Below are 19,076 nucleotides of genomic sequence, written 5' to 3' on the forward strand. Positions count from 1 at the left end.
ATAGTTTGGGAAAAGTCAGGTTTCAAACTCGGGTCTCTCTGACTCTAGAATTTATACCTTTTTTTTTTTAAAGATTCTGTTTTTAAGTAACGCTACACCCAATGTAGGGCTTGAACTTATAACCCCTAGATCAAGAGTCGCATGCGCCACCCACTGAGCCAGCCAGGTGCCCTTAGAATTTATATTTTTAACTGATTGCCTCGTACAGTTCTTTATTTTTTAGGTCCTTCAGAGGAAGATTGAAAAAGACTATATAAGTTTAAAGTATTTTTTAGTACAATAATCACTAACTTCATATTATAGTACTTGTGTAATATTTGGAAACAGGAAGCAATTTTCTGGTCATTTAACCAATAATTTTTTTTTTTTAATTGAAGTATTAGTTTCAGGTGTACAACATATTGATCCAACAATTCAATACATTACTCACTGCTCACTATGATAAGTGTAGTCACTATCTGTCACCAAACAATGTTATTACAGTATTATTGACTGTATTCCCTATGCTGTATTTTTCATCTCCTTGACTTATAACTGGAAGTCTTTACCTTTTAGTTCCTTTATTTTACCTATCCCCACTCACCTCCCAACCATTAACTTTCTTTTTCTCACTACTCTTAAATAAGTTGATATGGATATAGCCTCGTTTTATCAATAAGTTAAATGTTAGACAATAAATTAGTATTTGATGTAGTATGGTTTTGTTTTGAATATATGATAAGCTTTTCCTTTTGCCTTGGCTTTATAATTAGAAAGTCTGTGTTTTTATGCTTTATTATATACGTGTAACTAACAAAAATGCTTAATGTATGACCTAGTATAGTAGATGTTCTAGTAAGCTGGTGTAGATCATCTTTACAGAATTTCTTTTTTTTAAAGATTTTATTTATTTATTTGAGAGAGAGAGGACATGAGCGAGGGGAAGGGCAGAGGGAGAAGCAGACTCCCCGCTGAGCAGGGAGCCTGATGTGGGGCTCGATACCACGATCCTGGGATCATGACCTGAGCTGAAGGCCTATGGTTAACTAACTGAGCCACCCAGGCGCCCCCAGAATTTTCAAATAAGAATACTCAAAAGTATTTTTTCCCCTCCTACTCGGGTAATTTGTTTGGGTGATGTATTGAAACATGTTGCTAAACTTGATCCTAAAGTGTTGGGGGATAGAGGAAGGTAGACATAAATTTACTTTTGAATAAATGAACTAAGAGATTACAGTTATTAATCCTTTAACTTAAAAAAATGAATAGAGAAGCATTGCATTTATATTATTTGGCCTCCCTCTCCCCATATTCACATGAGAGAAGAAAATGAGTATTAACATTATATCTGCCATTAATAGTACTCAGACATATAGAAGGAGATACCCAGGACACAGGAGGTTTTCTGTCTACCAAGCTGTGAGTGGACTTAAATTGGGGTAGAGTTATTTACCCTCTAAGTAGTCTGAACTTTTTCTGTTGTTTTTTTTTTTAAGATTTTATTTATTTATTTGACAGAGAGAGACACAGCGAGAGAGGGAACACAAGCAGGGGGAGTGGGAGAGGGAGAAGCAGGCTTCCTGCCGAGCAGGGAGCCCGATGCGGGGCTCAATCCCAGGACCCTGGGATCATGACCTGAGCCGAAGGCAGACACTTAACGACTGAGCCACCCAGGCGCCGCTGAACTTTTTCTGTTAACAGTAGTCTCAGTGACTTGCCAGTGTGATTTTAGTTACCCACTTCTCTTTTATTTAACATTATTTCCCAAACTATGTATTATTTTACAAAATAAAAAGCAAGCACTTAGGGGCGCCTGGGTGGCTCAGTCAGTTGAACGTCTACCTTTGGCTCAGATCATGATCTCTAGGTCCTGGTATCATGGGGGGTGGGGGTGGGGCTCCTGCTCAGCAGGGAGTGTGCTTGTCCCTCTCCCTCTGCCCCTTCCCCCTGCTCGTACTCTCTCAAATAAAATTTAAAAAAAAAAAAAAGCAAGGACTTATGCACGCCTTGCTGGCTCAGTTGGTAGAACATCTGACTCGATCTTAGGGTCGTGAGTTCGAGCCCCGGGTTGGGTGTAGAGATTACTTAAAAAAAAAAAAAAAAAGCAAGCACTTAGAACAAGAAAATCCTGTCTTGTCAGTTCCATAATAATTATTTTGAGCTAACCCTGAATTTTGAATTTATCTGTAGGCAATGATTTCTATAGATGAGGACTGTGTAGTTATAAAGTTACAAGTATTATTTCTTCATTACTAGATGTGGAGACTTAAAGCCACTGACATATTATACATTTTGAGAATGACTACTTAATAAATTAGAGAAGTTTTGCACTTGGTTATATCTAGTTACATGCTAAGGTTGGGATCTGATTTCAGTAAAGAAAAAATTTTTTTTAAGGAGCCCAATGCTCTTTGAATTTGAAGTCTTTGTATCTTACTGACAGTGTCAGTAATGTTTGCTTTAAAGTATAATCCTAAAAGGTAGAAGTTTGAAAAAAAAATAGCAGTTTGGTGAAGTTACATAGTGAAATGCTTTACTTTTAAGAGAAATCCAAATTATTTAAAATGACACTGAAGTAACTTCCATCTGTCAGCTTGGCAGAGATAATATATTTTAAATACCTTTGAATAGGATTGGGGGAAAGATATTATCTTACTTTGTTACTCAAAGTATAAATTGGTACAACTTCAAAGGAGGACAGTTAGCAATATCTATGAAAATTATGAATGCATATCTTTGACCCATTCTTTTTATAGGAGTTATTTTATAGTTATACCTTGTCCATGCAAGATGACGCATGGACAAGGTTATTTGTTACATTATTGTTTATAATGATTTTTTTTTAAGAAAGATTTATTTATTATAGAGAGAGAGTGTGTGAGTGGGGGAAGGTTCAGAGAGAGAAAATCTCAAGCAGACTCCCCACTGAGCACGGAGCCGGATGCAGGCTTGATCCCACGACCCATGGGATCATGACCTGAGCTGAAATCTTGAGTCAGATGCTTAACTGACTGAGCCACCCAGGTGTTCCTATAATGGCAAAAATTTTAAAGTAACTTAAATGTTCTTCAGTAGGGGATTGACTTAAAAAAGTAATACACCCATGTGATTGAATGCTCTGTAGCCATAAAACAGATGAGGAAAGTTTTTTCTCTACACCCAACATGGAGCTCCCACTCAACAACCCTAAGATCAAGAATCACATGCCTTACTGACTGAGCCAGCCGGAGGAAAGTTTTTAAGTACTGATGTGGAATAATTCTACCACATAAATGGGCAAAGTTAAAAAAAAAAAAAGATGTGGCCATGGTTATGTGTAGAATCCTACCATTACTAGTTTTTATTTATTTATTTATTTTTATTTTTAAAAGATTTATTTATTTATTTGATAGCGTGCGTGCGAGCGAGCACACAAGCAGGGGGAGCGGCAGGCAGAGGGAGAGGGAGAAGGGAGAAGTAGGCTCCCCGCGGAGCAAGGAGCCTGATGTGGGGCTCCTTCCCAGGACTCTGGGATCATGACCTGAGCCGAAGGCAGATGCTTAAAGGACTGAGCCACCCAGGTGCCCCCCATTACTAGTGTTTAAAAAAGAAGGCAGTAGACTGTATGTATTTACTTGGTTATAAATGCAGTATTTCTGAAAGGATACCCAATGAAGTGGTATGTGTTGGTTGCCTCTGGGGAGAGGAACCTGGGTTACTGAGGGACATGAGTGGTAGGGATACTTTATTGTATATCCTTGTGCTTTTGAATTGCCTTTTGTGCCTTTTTTCCCCCCTTTTGTACTTTTTAAGAAAATTCTAGTTGAGGGGCGCCTGGTGGCTCAGTCGTTAAGCGTCTGCCTTTGGCTCAGGTCATGATCCCAGGGTCCTGGGATCGAGCCCCGCATCGGGCTCCCTGCTCAGTGGGAAGCCTGCTTCTCCCTCTCCCACTCCCCCTGCTTGTGTTCCCTCTCTCGCTGTCTGTCAGATAAATAAATAAAATCTTAAAAAAAAAAAAATTCTAGTTGACATACAGCGTTATATGCTTTTGAATTTTGAATAACATATTCACCACAAAAGGTGAATGCATATATTTAAAAAGTAGAGAAATTCAACTAGTTTGAAGATTAGAAAAAATAACCTTCTATAAGGTATTATAAAATTAAAATGGACACTAACTATAATGTTTAGTTTAAGTATCATTAAGACTTTAAAATACTGTATTTATTCTGTTTTCTACATTGACTAGTATTATACCTATACTGCAGTTACTGCATAGGTGGATGAATGGAGGTCAGTATTCACATAAATTTCATTATGGGTTGAAAACTATACCTTCTCCACCACCTCCCTGCTACTGGAAGTTTTTACATTGTAGAAATAGCTCTGTGCTTAGCATGAAAAACAAAACAAAAAAATGGGTTATCTTAGCTTTAACATTTACCAGTCAGTATATGATTTTGAGCAAGGAATTGGACACTGGATGTGAAGTAATATTTGTTGAGCACCTGCTTTTGGTACAACCCTGTGTTAGGCATATTAATAATGATAGCCAAAATTACACACACACACAGTCTGCACACTTTTCTACACAGTGCTTCTTTGACAATTTTATAAATTTGTGATTAAGGACCAATATTGAAGAAGTGCTTGTAAAATTTTCAGGTGACACAACTGGGAATCATAGCTGAGATAACTTCTGTATGTTGAATAAAGGGATCTAAGTTCTAAAAGTGTTCAAAAGACCAGACTAAAACTACAAAATGAAATTTAGCACTGTTTTTTTTTAAGATTCTTTTTTATTTATTTGAGAGAGAGAGCATGGACACGCATGAGTCGGGGCGAGGGGAAGTGAGAAGAAGCAGCAGACTCCGCACAGAGCAGGGAGCCCAATCCCAGGATCCTGAGATCATGACCCAAGCTGAAGGCAGATGCTTAACCAAGCCACCAAGGCACCCCGACACTTTTGTTTTTTTTAATTTGATTTACTTTTAAGTACTCTCTACACCCGATGTGGGACTTGAACTCACAACCCTGAGATCAAGAGTAGCATGCTCTACCAACTGAGCCAGCCAGGTGCCTTGAAATTTAACACTCGGAACTTTTTTTTTGGGGGGGGATGCGGGGAGAGTGCATGTGAGTGGTGGGGGGGGGGCAAAGGGAGATGAAGAGAGAGAATCTTAAGCAGGCTGTACATCCGGTGTGGAGCCCAATGCAGGGCTTGATCTCCTGACCCATGAAACAAAGAGTCAGACAGATGCTCAACTGACTGTGCCACCCAGGCACCCCTCTCTGTCCAGTTAAAAAAAAAAATTATTTATTTTTAAAATTGTATTTACTTTTTTAAAGAATTTATTTTTAAGTAATTTCTACACCCAGTGTGGGGCTTAAACTCACAACACCAAGACCAAGAGTTGCATGCTGTACCAACTGAGCCACTAATTTTTTTTTTAAGATTTTATTTATATATTTTTGTGAGATAGCGTGTGCATGAACATAAGCAGGGGGGAGGGCAGAGGGAGAAGCAGACTCCCCGTTGAGCAGGTAGCCCGACTCAAGAGACTAGATCCCAGAACCCCGTACCCCCATGACCTGAGCTGAAGGCAGACACTTAACTAGCTGAGTCACCCAGGTGCCCTCTCTGCCCACTTTTTATTTGGGTTGTTTTTTGGTGTTGAGTTGTAGAAGGTCTTCATATATTTTGTTTTTTAAAATTTTTGTTTATTTTTTATTTTTTTTAAGTAAGGTCTGTGCCCGATATGGGGCTTGAACTCATGATCCAAGATCAGGAGTTGCATGCTCCACTGGCTGAGCCAACCAGATGCCCCATGTTCTTTATATATTTTGGATATTAACCCCTTATTAGATACATCATTTGCAGGTATCTTTCCTGCTCATTATGTTGCCTTTTTGTTTAGTTGATGGTTTTCTTTGCTGTGCAAAAGCTTTTTAGTTTGATATAGTCCCAGTTGTTTATTTTGCTTTTGTCTCCCTTACCTGGGGAGACAGATCCAGAAAAATACTTACAAGATTGATGTCCAAGAGATTACTACTTATGTTTAGTTTTATGGTTTCAGGTCTCACATTTACATCTTTAATCCATTTTGAGTTTGTTTTTGTGTATGGTGTAAGAAAGTGGGCCGGTTTCATTTTTTGTATGTAGCTATCCAGTTTTTGAAGAGACTGTCTTTCCCCTATTGTATATTTTTGTGTTCTTTGTTGTAAATTAATTGACTGTGTAAGTGTGGGTTTATTTGTGGGCTTTCTGTGATTAATTATCTCTAGGTCTGTTTTTGTGCCAGTACCATGTTGTTTTACTGTAGCTTTGTAGTATAGTTTGATGTCTGGGATTTTGATACCTCCAGTTTTATTCTTAAGATTACCTTGGCTATTTGGGTTCTTTTGTGGTTCTATACAAGTGTTAGGATTATTTGTTCATGTTCTGCGAAAAATACTATTGGTATTTTGGTAGGGATCACATTGAATCTGTAGATTGCTGTGGGTAGTATGGATAGTATGGACATTTTAACAGTATTCTTCCAGTCTGTCAGCAGGTGTATCTTTCCATTTATTTGTGTCATCTGATTTCTTTTTCAATGTCTTATGGTTCTGAGAGTATAGGTCTTTCATCTCTTTGGTTAAATTTATTCCTAGGTATTTTATTCTTTTTGATGTACTTGTAAATGGGATTGTTTTCTTAATTTTCTTTTCTGCTATTTTTTTAAGATTTTATTTATTTATTTGTCAGAGAGAGAGCGCACAAGCAGGGGGAGTGGCAGGCAGAGGGAGAACCAGGCTCCCCACTGAGAAAGGAGCCCAATGTGATGTGGGACTATGACCCTGAGCAGGAGGCAGATACTTAACCGACTGAGCCACCCAGGGGTCCCTCCTTTCTGCTATTTTGTTGTTGGTGTATAGAAATGCAACAGATTTTCGTATCTTGATTTTGTATCTTGCAACTTTACTGAATTTATCAGTTCTAAAATTTTTTTGGTGGAGTCGTTAGGGTTTTCTGTATGTCCTATCATGTCATCTGCAAATAGTGACAGTTTTACTTCTTCCTTACCAATTTGGATGCCTTTTATTTCTTTTTGTTGTCTGATTGCTGTGGCTAGAACTTCCAGTACTAGGTTGAATAAAAGTGGTGAGAGTTTTTTCTTAATTTTGGGGGGAACAGCTTTGTTGATTTTATTTATATATGTATATACATATATATGTAATTACATACCGTACAATTCATCCATTGAAAATGTACAATTCAGTAGTTTTTTGTATATTCCTATACCAATTAAAAAAAAAATCAATTTTAGAAGATTGTTTTATCCCTCCAAAAAATAACCTTTTAGCTATATTGTTCAATCCCATCCATGTCCCCAGCCCTAAGCAATGACTGATCTACTTTATGTCTCTATAGATTTTCCTATTCTGGACATTTCATATAAATGGAACCATATAATATGAAGTCTTTTGTGATTGGCTTCTTTTGCTTAGCATAATGTTTTAAAGGTTCATCTATATTGTAGCATGCATCATTACTTTCTTTTTTGCTGAATAATTCTGTTTTCCTTTTAGATTCCATTAGTAAATGTGTTTTGCTAAGTATTAGGGTTGTTAATCAGGGGATTGTCCATGACCTAGGTTTTCCTTCTGTATATCATCTGGTTGTTAACATTTTGCTACATATTTATTAAACTGTAAAAGTATTGGCAGAGAGAGGGAAATGGTGTAAATTTTAAAGTGAGGTTAGCTGTTAGTATCATTGGCAAGAAATTTAAAAGGAGTTTGAAATTATGGGATAAATAAGCGAAATTTGGAAAATAGTCCTAGATTTTACGTTTTATGGTTTTTCTCAATCCCTGTTGTATCTTACATTCATTTGAACTAATGTGTATTATATCAACTGTATTATATCTACACTTGAACATAAATTAAGGAGAAAGGTAATCAGATGTAGATTTGGAGTGTTGGAAAAGGGATGGTTTCATATTCAGAGCACTTGTATCCTGAAACCCAGTCCAGACTAGTCTCCCACAGAGTTTACAGAACACCTTGAGTTGCCTTACTTTAATCATCTCAGATATTTAACCATGTGTATATTTTAAAGAATGATTTCTCAGTTAATTTATGAGGCTTAAAAGAACATTAAACTCCCATGTGTTGTCTTTTAGAAAGAGGTTGGTTCCTGAAGTGTTCTGTTTGTTTTTTGGCTCCATTCAGCTTTGTTTTTTTTTGGGTTTTTTTTGATTGTTTAGTTTGGATTTGGATTGTTTTCAGTTTTGGGCTGTTATGAATAAAGCAAGTATGAAGATTTATTTTTTGTGTGAAGAGAAATTTTCCTTTTTCTGATAAATTGTTTAAGAGTGCAATTGCTGCATTGTCTGGTAATTACATGTTTAATTTTATAAGAAACTGCCACAATCCCTTTTATCATAAAAGGAGTAACAGAGAAGCCTTATATAAACAGAAGCTAGCTGTAGTATGTAAACAAATCCTAGCTGAGCTGCTGTTCTGGTTGAAGTAAGCTTGGGAGTTCCACCTGCTTGATCACTACCTAGTGACTCTGCCAGCCTTGTGTGCAGTCTTCACCCAGGCTGGAACTGAGGGCCAGACAGGTGAAATGACATTAATTTTTTTTTTTTTTTTTGGTGGGCAGCAAAACAAAGTTTATTGAGTGATAGTAAAGTTTATTGAGGGATAGTAGAAAGCTCCCAAAGAGGAAGGGTACCCGAGAGGGTTGTCCGACATTAAAAAGTTTTTGAAAAAGGGGTGCCTGGCTGGCTCAGTCGGAGAACATGCAACTTTTTTTTTTATTATGTTAATCACCATACATTACATCATTAGTTTTTGATGTAGTGTTCCATGATCCATTGTTTGCGTATAACACCCGGTGCTCCATGCAGAATGTGCCCTCCTTAATACCCATCACCAGGCTAACCCATCCCCCCACAACCCTCCTCTCTAGAACCCTCATTTTGTTTTTCAGAGTCCATAGTCTCTCATGGTTCGTCAACATGTAACTCTTGATCTCCGGGTCATGAGTTCCAGCCCCATGTTCAGTGTAGAGATTACCTAAATAAAAACTTAAAAAAAAATACTTAGGAGTGATTTTAGGCTTATTACTGGCAAAGCTGTTATTGGTACTCGGGTTTCTTGATTACTGGTTTTTTGTTGTTTTTATAAATTAGGCTAGTCTTTCTTTTTTTTTTTTTTTTTAAAGATTTTATTTATTTATTTGAGAGAGAGAGAATGAGAGAGAGAGAGCATGAGAGTGGGGAGGGTCAGAGGGAGAAGCAGACTCCCTGCCGAGCAGGGAGCCCGATGCGGGACTCGATCCAGGGACTCCAGGATCATGACCTGAGCCGAAGGCAGTCGCCCAACCAACTGAGCCACCCAGGCGCCCTAGGCTAGTCTTTCATATGTATGTTTTGAATGGTCAAAGAGTCCTCCAAGGTTTGTTATGAAAAATAATAGTATTATGCTGTTCCACTCCCTTCTGATATAATTGTACCAGGGTATTTACCATTGGCGTATATATTATGTTGTACTAAATTATGTTCCTTTAATTTCTTCTTTATAATATAGTTAGGACTCTATGTAACATATACATACATGTAATTATTTAAAATTATGTTTTGTTTGTATTATCTATAAATTTTATTTCAGTGTGGTAAGTGGTAAAGAGGTTGCTATGAAATACTTCTTTTTTTTTTTTTTTTTTAAAGATTTTATTTATTTATTTGACAGATAGACAGAAGAGCACAAGCAGAGGGAGTGGCAGAGGGAGAGGGAGAAGCAGGCTCTGCACTGAGCAGGGAACCCGATGCGGGACTCGATCCTAGGACCCTGAGATCATGACCTGAGCCGAAGGCAGACGCTTAACCATCTGAGCCACCCAGGCGCCCCTGAAATACTTCTTATTCTAAAAAAAGGAACCATTGGGTCTGACATGACTGAGCACCCCTAGAATAGGTGAGATTTGGTGGTATAGTGCATGGGAAAACTCTTTGGTGAGAAGGTGGTTGGCATCTTGGAGAAACTGAAAGGAGGCTATATATAGTTTGAGAGGAGAGAGTGAGTGAGACAGATGTGTAGGATGAGTCCCACCAGGGAGGCAGGGGCCATGTGGGACCATGTAGGAAGAAGCTTGGAGAGTTGTTTGACTGGAACTAAAGCTGAGGAGTTTCGAGGTATGGATTGCTTGACCAAGTGCAATTTATAGCTGAAATGGATTTAAAGATCATATAACTTAACCATTCCATTTTATAAGTCAGAAAGTGGAAGTTAAGGGAATTTTCCCAAGGTTAGACAAATAATGGATGAGCTGGAGCTACAACTTGACCTTGCTAGTTCATTGTTTACACTGGACTGCCAGGCAGAGGGATTACCTTTTTTTTTTAAATTTTATATTTAAGTAATCTCTCCACACAGCGTGGGACTTGAGCTCACAACCCCAGGATCAAGAGTCCCATGTTCCACCAACTGAGCTAGCCAGGTGCCCCCACAGGGATTACATTTTAGATAGTTGGGAGCATTTCAGGGTTCACCAAGAGAATTCTAGGATGGAGATGGCTGGGTGGCTGTGTGCAGGCTGGAGGCAGTGGGTATTGGGAAGCCACACAGTCAGCCTCCCCGCTCCCCTGATTTTATCTTCTGGTCAGACTGAATCACTGATTATGAGTTCTGATCTTGACTTATGCTGTTACTTGTTTTTTTGTTAGTGTGCTTGTCTCCTAGATAGTATGCCCTTTACTTTTTACTTCCTATACATTCTGGCTCAAATACTTTATAAGTAATGAGTTTTACTTGTAAGTTGGCCCAGCATCAGGTTTGAATTAGGCCACCAGTTTACTAGAATCTTCATTTTATCTTCGTGCATTGACTTTTTAACCTGGTTATGTATTTTGGTTCAGAAGACTTATGGTTGCCTACAAAGATGGGTTCATGCTCTCTCTGTAGCAAAGCTCATCTCCAGCAACATACTTTGATGACTGTAGTTTTTTTTTTTTTTTTTAAGTAGGCTCCATGCCCAGCGTGGAGCCCAATGTGGGGCTTGAGCTCAGAACCCTGAGATCAAGACCTGAGCTGAGATCAAGATTTGGACGCTTAACCAGCTGAGCCACCCACATGCCCCTGAAGACTGTACTTTTAAGTAAAACCGAAAATAAGGAAATAGGAGCTCTTTAGCTAGATCTTGTTTAGAAGATTTTTTTTTTTTTTTTAAAGATTTTATTTATTTATTTGACAGAGAGAGACACAGCGAGAGAGGGAACACAAGCAGGGGGAGTGGGAGAGGGAGAAGCAGGCTTCCTGCAGAGCAGGGAGCCCGATGCGGGGCTCGATCCCAGGAGCCTGGGATCATGACCTGAGCCAAAGGCAGATGCTTAACGACTGAGCCACCCAGGCGCCCCTAGAAGATTATTTTTAAAAGGAGTTTATGTGTACTTAATTCTCTAGTATTAGACATGGATTGGTCCTATGCTGGTGCATTATCTCTTTACTCAGGTAAGGTAATTAAGCTCTGAAGAGTTCCCAGTACCATTTGATGAATCTGAGGGCAGTCCCATTGTTCCTAGCAGGTAAATAACAGTCTCTAAGGAGACAACCACCTTCTGTTTTTTAACTGTTTTATTTAAATATATGTTTATTTTTAATAGCTGGTTCATGCATATCATTTAAAATTAAAAGTGGAGGGGTGCCTGAGTGGCTCAGTCAGTTAAGTGTCTGACTCTTGGTTTTGGCTCAGGTCATGATCTCGGGGTCCTTGAGATTGAGTCCTGTGTCGGGTTTCAAGCTCAATGCAGAGTCTGCTTAGGATTCTGTCCCTTTCCTTTCCCCCCTCCCCCACCACTTGCATGAGGGGGTGCTCACTCTCCTTCTCAAAGAAATAAATTAAAAAAATCTTTAAAAAAATTAAAAATGGATACAGTGAAATATAAATCTACTTTTTAAATTTTTTATCTTTTTAAAAGATTTTATTTATTCATTTGACACACACAGGGCGTGCGCTTACAAGTAGGGGGGAGGGGCAGAGGGAGAGGGAGAAGCAGGCTCCCCACTGAGCAGGGAGCCCGATGGAGGCTTGATCCCAGGACCCTGGGATCATGACCTGAGCCAAAGGCAGATGCTTAACCTACTGACCCACCCAGGTGCCCCTAAATCTCCTGTTTCTGTCTGCCAGCTACCCAATTCTCTTCTCAGGAGGTATTCATTCTTTTAAGTTTTTGGGGGGTGTTACTCCCTAGATAGCCAATGTATTTACTTGGATACACACCCAAAATCTCCACCCTCACCAAAGGTAGCATAGCATACTCATTGTTCTTCATGTCTTTTCTTTGTCACTTAATATATTTGATATTATGTATCTATAGGTTTAGAACTGTTTTTTTCATGGCTTCTTAAGCATTCTGTTTTGTCAATGTAATATAATTTTTCTCTATTTGTGTATGAATGGACATTTAAATTCTATCTAATCTTTTGCTGTAGTTTTGACTAGTTTTGTTTTATTTATTTATTTATTTTTTATTTGTTGGGGGGGTTACAGAGGGAGAGGGGGAGAGAGAGCAAGAGAGACTTTTAAGCAGGTTCCATGCCCAGTGCATGAGCCCAACGTGGGCTTGATCTCATGACCCCAAGATCACAACCTGAGCTGAAATCAACAGTCAGACACTTAACCGACTGAGCTACCGAAGTGCCCCTTTTGATTAGTTTTAAAGTGGCCAGGTTTGGGGGCACCTCGGTGGCTCAGTCGGTTAAGCGGCTGCCTTTGGCGCAGGTCGTGATCCCAGGGTCCTGGGATCGAGCCCCGCATCGGGCTCCCAGTTCTGCGGGAAGCCTGCTTCTCCCTCTCCCACTCCCACTGCTTGTGTTCCCTCTCTCACTGTCTCTCTCTCTGTCAAATAAATAAATAAAATCTTAAAAAAAAAAAAAATAAAGTGGCCAGGTTTGATATCAACCTGTGTAGGGTATGTGTGGAGACAAAGAGAAAGGCCATGATACTGATTGAGCCAAGGAAGGAAGATGAGCAGGAGAAAATCCAGGGAAAGGTAGAAGAATGAAGGGAAGGAAAAAAGTTAAGGTTAGAGGAATAAAAGATAGGAATGAAATATCCTTGGGGGTCTTCCCAAGGCAATACTGAAACCCAAGACACAACCTTTCTGTTACCGTCTTGGAACCAGACTGAGTTATTAGCCATGTGATCTCGGGCAAGAATTGGTGTTGAAACTTTCTCAGTTGAGGGATGGGACAAAATCTAGATTGTAGGCAGTAAGGGCAGACAAATAGATGATGTTGGCTGTTAAGGAAGGAAGAGAAAAAGGTTAGGAGGAGGGGAGGGAGGGAGGGACAAGTGAGGTGTGTATGTTTTTGGAGTCAGAGGGAAAGATCTAGTTGGTATGAGGGGATTGAAAATGCTAGCGAGTGAGATAAGTACAGGAATTAGATGCCTCAGATGCTGGATTCAGTTTTTATTTTTTAATTATTGATTTTGAACAGGTAATTCACTTCCGTGGTTCACAATTCAAAAGGAAACAAAGAGCATACAGTGAAAAATCTCTTTTCTATCTGTTGTCCAGCCCTGCAATTTTCATTCCCTGAGGCAACCAGTGGTTGCAAATGCATTTTTCCTGAGTGCTTATATATACAAATACATATCTTTGTGTATATCCCCTTCCTTTTTTTTTTTTAACAAAAGTGAGAACATACTCCAGACATTGTTCTGCACATTGTTTTTGTTTTTTTTTTTTTCATTTAACGTGTCTTGGAGATCTTTCCAAATTTTTTTATTGTGATCAATCCAAATTTTTAAAGACTTTTTAAAAAAGATTATTTACTTATTTTTTTTTTTAAAGATTTTATTTTTTGACAGACAGTGAGAGAGGGAACACAAGCAGGGGGATTGGGAGAGGGAGAAGCAGGCCTCCTGCTGAGCAGGGAGCCTCATGTGGGGCTCGGTCCTCGGACCCTGGGACCATGACCTGAGCGGAAGGCAGACACTTAACGACTGAGCCACCCATGCGCTCCATTATTCACTTATTTTAGAGAGAGGGAGGGAAATAGAATGTGCATGTGCAGCATGGGGGAGGGGCAGAGGGAGAGGAGAACGAGACTCTCAAGCCGACTCCACCCTGAGCATAGAACCTGATGCGGGGCTCAATCTCATGACCCTGAGATCTTGACCTGAGCTGAAACCAAGAGTTGGACACTTAACCAACTGAGTCACCCAGGTGCCCCAGGACTTTTTGTTTTGTTATAGTTGCAAGCAAAGCATTCCCATATGTGGATGTACCATAATGTACCTAACCAGCCTTCTATTGGTCGACTTTTAGGTTTTCAGTCTTTAGCCATTCAAGCATTCCTGTAATGAATAAATAAGATTTAGATTTTACTTTGAAACATTTGGTTCAGATTCTGTATGATCTAACATATGGTTTATGACCAGTGAAAGAAACAATGAAGGCAAATTGACATACTGTAATAAATGGCTCAAATTCAGAATAGTGGTTAACACATCTATATGTAAGGATATAATTTATGTGTTTGAGGGCACTGCCACAAAGAGCTATAGGAGTGTGGAATGATTGCATATAGTATAAATCTTAAATGTACAAAAATTTGTTGTGAAAAGTAAGCCTCTGTTCCCCTGCCTAGGGATCCCTGCAATTTCCCAGTTTCTTGTGTTTTGATGATTGTGCTTTTCAATGTCCAGCATGTTCAACATCATCACTGGCCTGTCGACTTGTTTTCCAGGGTAATCCCAGAAATCGCCGATCTTCTCACTAGTTCCCTAATGTCAGTTTATTTTTCTCCTGGCCATTCCAGCTCTTCACCTCCTATTGGTCTCTTCAAGTCTAACTCACTCCAGAGTAATTTTGATTAAACAGATGCCAGATTCTCTGGAGTTCAGATCCTTCTCTTCAGTTCTAGCCTTAACCAGATAGAATGTCAGTTCAGTCATTACTAGGGCTCCTCTGTCTGCTGAGCATGTTTAGTTACCATGTGGCTGGATGAGTACAGTGGTGGTTCTCTGTAAGGTTTCTTTTCAAGCCTGAAAAACCACTGAAGGTTTTATAAACAAAGCACTGATGTGTTTATAATTGTGTGTTAATCCATCTTTCTCTTAGTCAATATAGAAACTCTTGCTCTGGTGATCTAATTAAGGAAATTCTGATTTTTTTTGTAAGGGGAAAGAAGAATCCTTTTAAAATGGGAAGTGGATTTCCTGATGCTGATTTTTTTTTTTTTTTTAATACTAAATGAGTTTGCTAAAGGCTGCTCACAGTATACCTAGGAAAGAAAAAGAATTCCTAAGGAATTGTATGTCTTGCATTTAATGACCAGATTTTAGTTTATTTTGTAGAGCTGTTCTTGCTCTCTTTTTTTAAAGATTTTATTTATTTATTTGACAGAGCACGAGTAGGCAGAGCCACAGGCAGGGAGAGGGAGAAGCAGGCTCTCCGTTGAGTAGGGAGCCAGATGTGGGGCTCCATCCTAAGACCCCGGGATCATGACCTGAGCTGAAGGCAAACGCTTAACCGACTGAGCCACCCAGGTGCCCCTGTAGAGCTGTTCTTAACAGTTGGTGAGATTATCAAATGAGAATAATGTCATATCGATTTAAAGGCCATGGAAGGCTCTTTGAATAGGTAATATAAAAAATAAATAAAATTGAGAATATAGTGAAATTTTAGTGAACATAATTGATAATACTTTCTTTTCCTGTGTCAAGAAAACTAGAAAATAAGAAAAGCTTATTTTCTAAACCATAATATTATGGTTCTACAAAAAATGTTCTAAGGTTATCCAAAGTGAATGTCTTAGTATGGTTCTGTATTTACAAGTTGTGTTGCTAATGCAAAAATATTTTGTGATTTTAAGTACTAAAAGTTTAAAGAGTTCTGCTTTTGTAAAATTTTATGGGGCTAGGAAATTATTTTGATGACTATTATTTTCTAAAATACTCACATGGCTTTTTCTCCATAAGAGGTCAAGTAATTTGTCAGGTTACTTCTGTTCCTATTTCCTTATCTAGAAAATATAGTAACAGTGTTAACCTGTTTGTTGTAAGCAATTTAACTCTTTGCCAGTATGTGAAATACTAGTGAGCTGACTGGTCAAAATTCAGACCTTTGGAATGTCAGATTTGTTCTGCCAAGAGGTTGGGACTTTCTTGGGCATGCAGGCTACCAAGACTTCCTGAAAAGTGTGGGAGAAAGCCTCTGCATTTTAGAGTTTGATTTTATGGCTTAGAGTACAGACCTAGAGAAGGAGGCCATCACTCTAGTGTGTGCACGCTGCTCCCCTAGAGCCCCAAACTCCTTTAGCTCTGCATTGAATTTCCCCATCCCTCTTGAGAATTGTTCTAAGAGCTTTTCTCTTCGTCTTGATCCCAACACCATCCTAGGTCTTACTGCAAAAGGATCTCTTTTTCCTTGGTGCAGGTACTTTGATATCCCATTAATGGATGAACCTAGACATAATGGTTGAGCATCAAGGTACTGGGCTAGGTTAAGTAAGACATACACATATGTGTCTTATCTTCAGTAATGTTATGATGTTTAATTTGAGAGGAAGATGTTCATTCATAGAAATGTAAGGTGGCATTGATTTGAAAAACATTGCAAATAAGTACAGGAAAATATATTTTTTCATATTCTAATTTGACAAAATTTCAAGAAATTCGTAAGCTGAGAATACCTGTTTCAGAGTTAGTTATCAGTCACTGGCACTCTCCCTACCTAGACACCAACACTTCTCCCCACCCATTTTTTTTTTTTTAAAACAGTGGTTAAATTGTTTTGTTGCAGAGGTGGATACTTTTATTTAGACAGAAGACTGGAGCAGTGGGTGTTTGTTTACAGTCTAAGATACTTTTTAGGATCTGCTTTCCTAGTTCCCTCAGCGCTGAACTTTGAAAAGGTGTAATCTAGTGTGGTCATACCAGGTATCCTTTATTCTATGTCTGGAATTATTATAAGTGTATTGTAAGATTTTTCTTTTATGCATTTCTGTTAGCTAAAGAACTGGACATGGGAAATCTACTTTATTCACATATACCTTTTTATATTAAGGTGTGTATTTTCCTCTATCATTTATTCATGGAGTGTTTATTGAGAAGGATATATGGAATATGCTTTCTGAGGTACTGGGGATGCAAGGTTGAAGGCTCATGGTTCATGGCTTAAAGGAACTTTAAGATAAAGACAGACAAATGAACAGATGATTCTGATGCCTTGTGGTAAGTGCAAATGATAGAGCCTAGCAGGGTATTGTAGGAGTACAGAATGGAGCAGTAGTTTTCAAAGTATGGGGACACCCTGGTGGTCCCTGAGCTCATAACAGATCTGTAAGGTCAAAACTGTTTTCATAACTTAAGACATTATTTGCTAGTATTGCTCTCATTCACTTACAAAATATGAAAGAGTTTTCAAGAGGCAGTATAACTTGTGGTATCGCAATAGATTGAATACAGAAGCAGAAATGAGAATCTGGCTGTCGTCGTCATCGTCTTTATTTATTTATTTATTTTATTATTTTTAAAAGATTTTATTTATTTATTTGAGAGAGAGAACATGAGAGAGAACACAAGTGGAGGGGAGGGGCAGAGGGAGAGGGAGAAGCAGACGCCCTGCTGAGTAGGGAGCCCCGTGTGGGACTCAATCCCAGGACCCTGTGATCATGACCTGAGCAGAAGGCAGATGTTTAACTGATTCTGCCACCCAGGTGCCCTTATTTATTTGAGAGAGAGAGAGAGAGAGAGCAGGAGTGGGAGGGGCAGAGGGAGAGGGAGAGAGAATCTCAAGCAAATTCCACACTGAGTGCAGAGCCTGATGTGGGGCCTGATGCGGGGCCTGATGTGGGGCCTGATCTCATGTCCATGAGGTCATGCCCTGAGCCAAAACCGAGGCACCCCTAGCTGTCTTCTATTAAGCCAGACATTAGGAGATTTGCAGAAATATAAAGCTGTATTACTGTTCTTACTAAAAGTTTTATTTTGAAAAATGTTTTTTAAAGCTAAAATATGTTTAAAAATAAACTTTTTTTAAAGCTTTTATTTATTACTCATTTTGAGAGAGAGAGAGAGAGTGAGCACGAGCAGGGGAAGGAGAAGAGGCAGAGATAGAGAATCTCAAGCCGACTCTATGCTGAGCGCAGAGCCCAGCGCGGGGCTCCGTCTCATGACCCTGAGAGCATGACCTGAGCTGAAATTAAAAGTCGACGCTTAACTGACTGAGCCACCCAGACGCCCCTAAAACTAAAATGTTTTAAGTAAACGTTTAATAGGCTTATTTTTTTTTTTTTAAGATTTTATTTATTTGACAGAGAGAGACACAGAGAGAGAGGGAACACAAGCAGGGGGAGTGGGAGAGGGAGAAGCAGGCTTCCCGCTGAGCAGGGAGCCCGATGTGGGCTCGATCCCAGGATCCTGGGATCATGAGCTGAGCCGAAGGCAGACGCTTAACGACTGAGCCACCCAGGCGCCCCTGTTTAATAGGCTTATTAACTTTTACATGGTAAATATTTTAAAATCCTCAGTTTTAACTTCAAATTCCGCAAATGTTGATATAACTTACATAGACAAGAGCTTTTGAGTTCTTAGTAATATGTTTTTTAAGATTTTATTTTTTGGGGGTGCCTCGGTGGCTCAGTTGGTTAACTGTCCAACTCTTGAGTTCAGCTCAGGTCATGATCTCAGGGTTGTGAGATTGAGCCCTGTGTTGGGCTCCACATTGGGCTTCATAGTTCGAGCCCCACATTGAGTGTGGAGATTACTTAAAAGTAAAATCTTTTTTTTTTAATTTTTAATTTTTTTTTTTTTATTTGACAGAGACACAGCGAGAGAGGGAACACAAGCAGGGGGAGTGGGAGAGGGAGAAGCAGGCTTCCCGCTGAGCAGGGAGCCCGATGTGGGGCTCGATCCCAGGACCCTGGGATCCTGACCTGAGCTGAAGGCAGACGCTTAACGACTGAGCCACCTAGGCTCCCCTTAAAAATAAAATCTTAGGGCGCCTGGGTGGCTCAGTTGGTTAAGCAACTGCCTTCGGCTCAGGTCATGATCCTGGAGTCCCGGGATCGAGTCCCGCATCGGACTCCCTGCTCAGCGGGGAGTCTGCTTCTCCCTC

The 19,076-nt window shown here is 39.4% G+C and overlaps 1 protein-coding gene across 5 annotated transcripts in view; it reads left to right on the plus strand.

Annotated features, from left to right (window-relative positions):
• Positions 1–19,076, plus strand: part of PIK3CB (phosphatidylinositol-4,5-bisphosphate 3-kinase catalytic subunit beta) — a 199,595-nt gene that overhangs the window by 12,578 nt on the left and 167,941 nt on the right. Inside the window, exon 1 of one of the 5 annotated variants that reach the window (XM_032408603.1) lies at positions 9,817–9,927. The exons of the other annotated variants lie outside the window; for them this stretch is intronic. The gene's annotated coding sequence lies outside the window, so the exon portion shown is untranslated. Of the gene's footprint in view, positions 1–9,816; positions 9,928–19,076 lie in introns of those variants that run through there. 5 annotated transcript variants of the gene reach the window in all.

Source organism: Phoca vitulina, unplaced genomic scaffold, assembly GCF_004348235.1.
Source record: "Phoca vitulina isolate PV1807 unplaced genomic scaffold, GSC_HSeal_1.0 scaffold10, whole genome shotgun sequence".
In the NCBI taxonomy this organism is placed as follows: domain Eukaryota; kingdom Metazoa; phylum Chordata; class Mammalia; order Carnivora; family Phocidae; genus Phoca; species Phoca vitulina.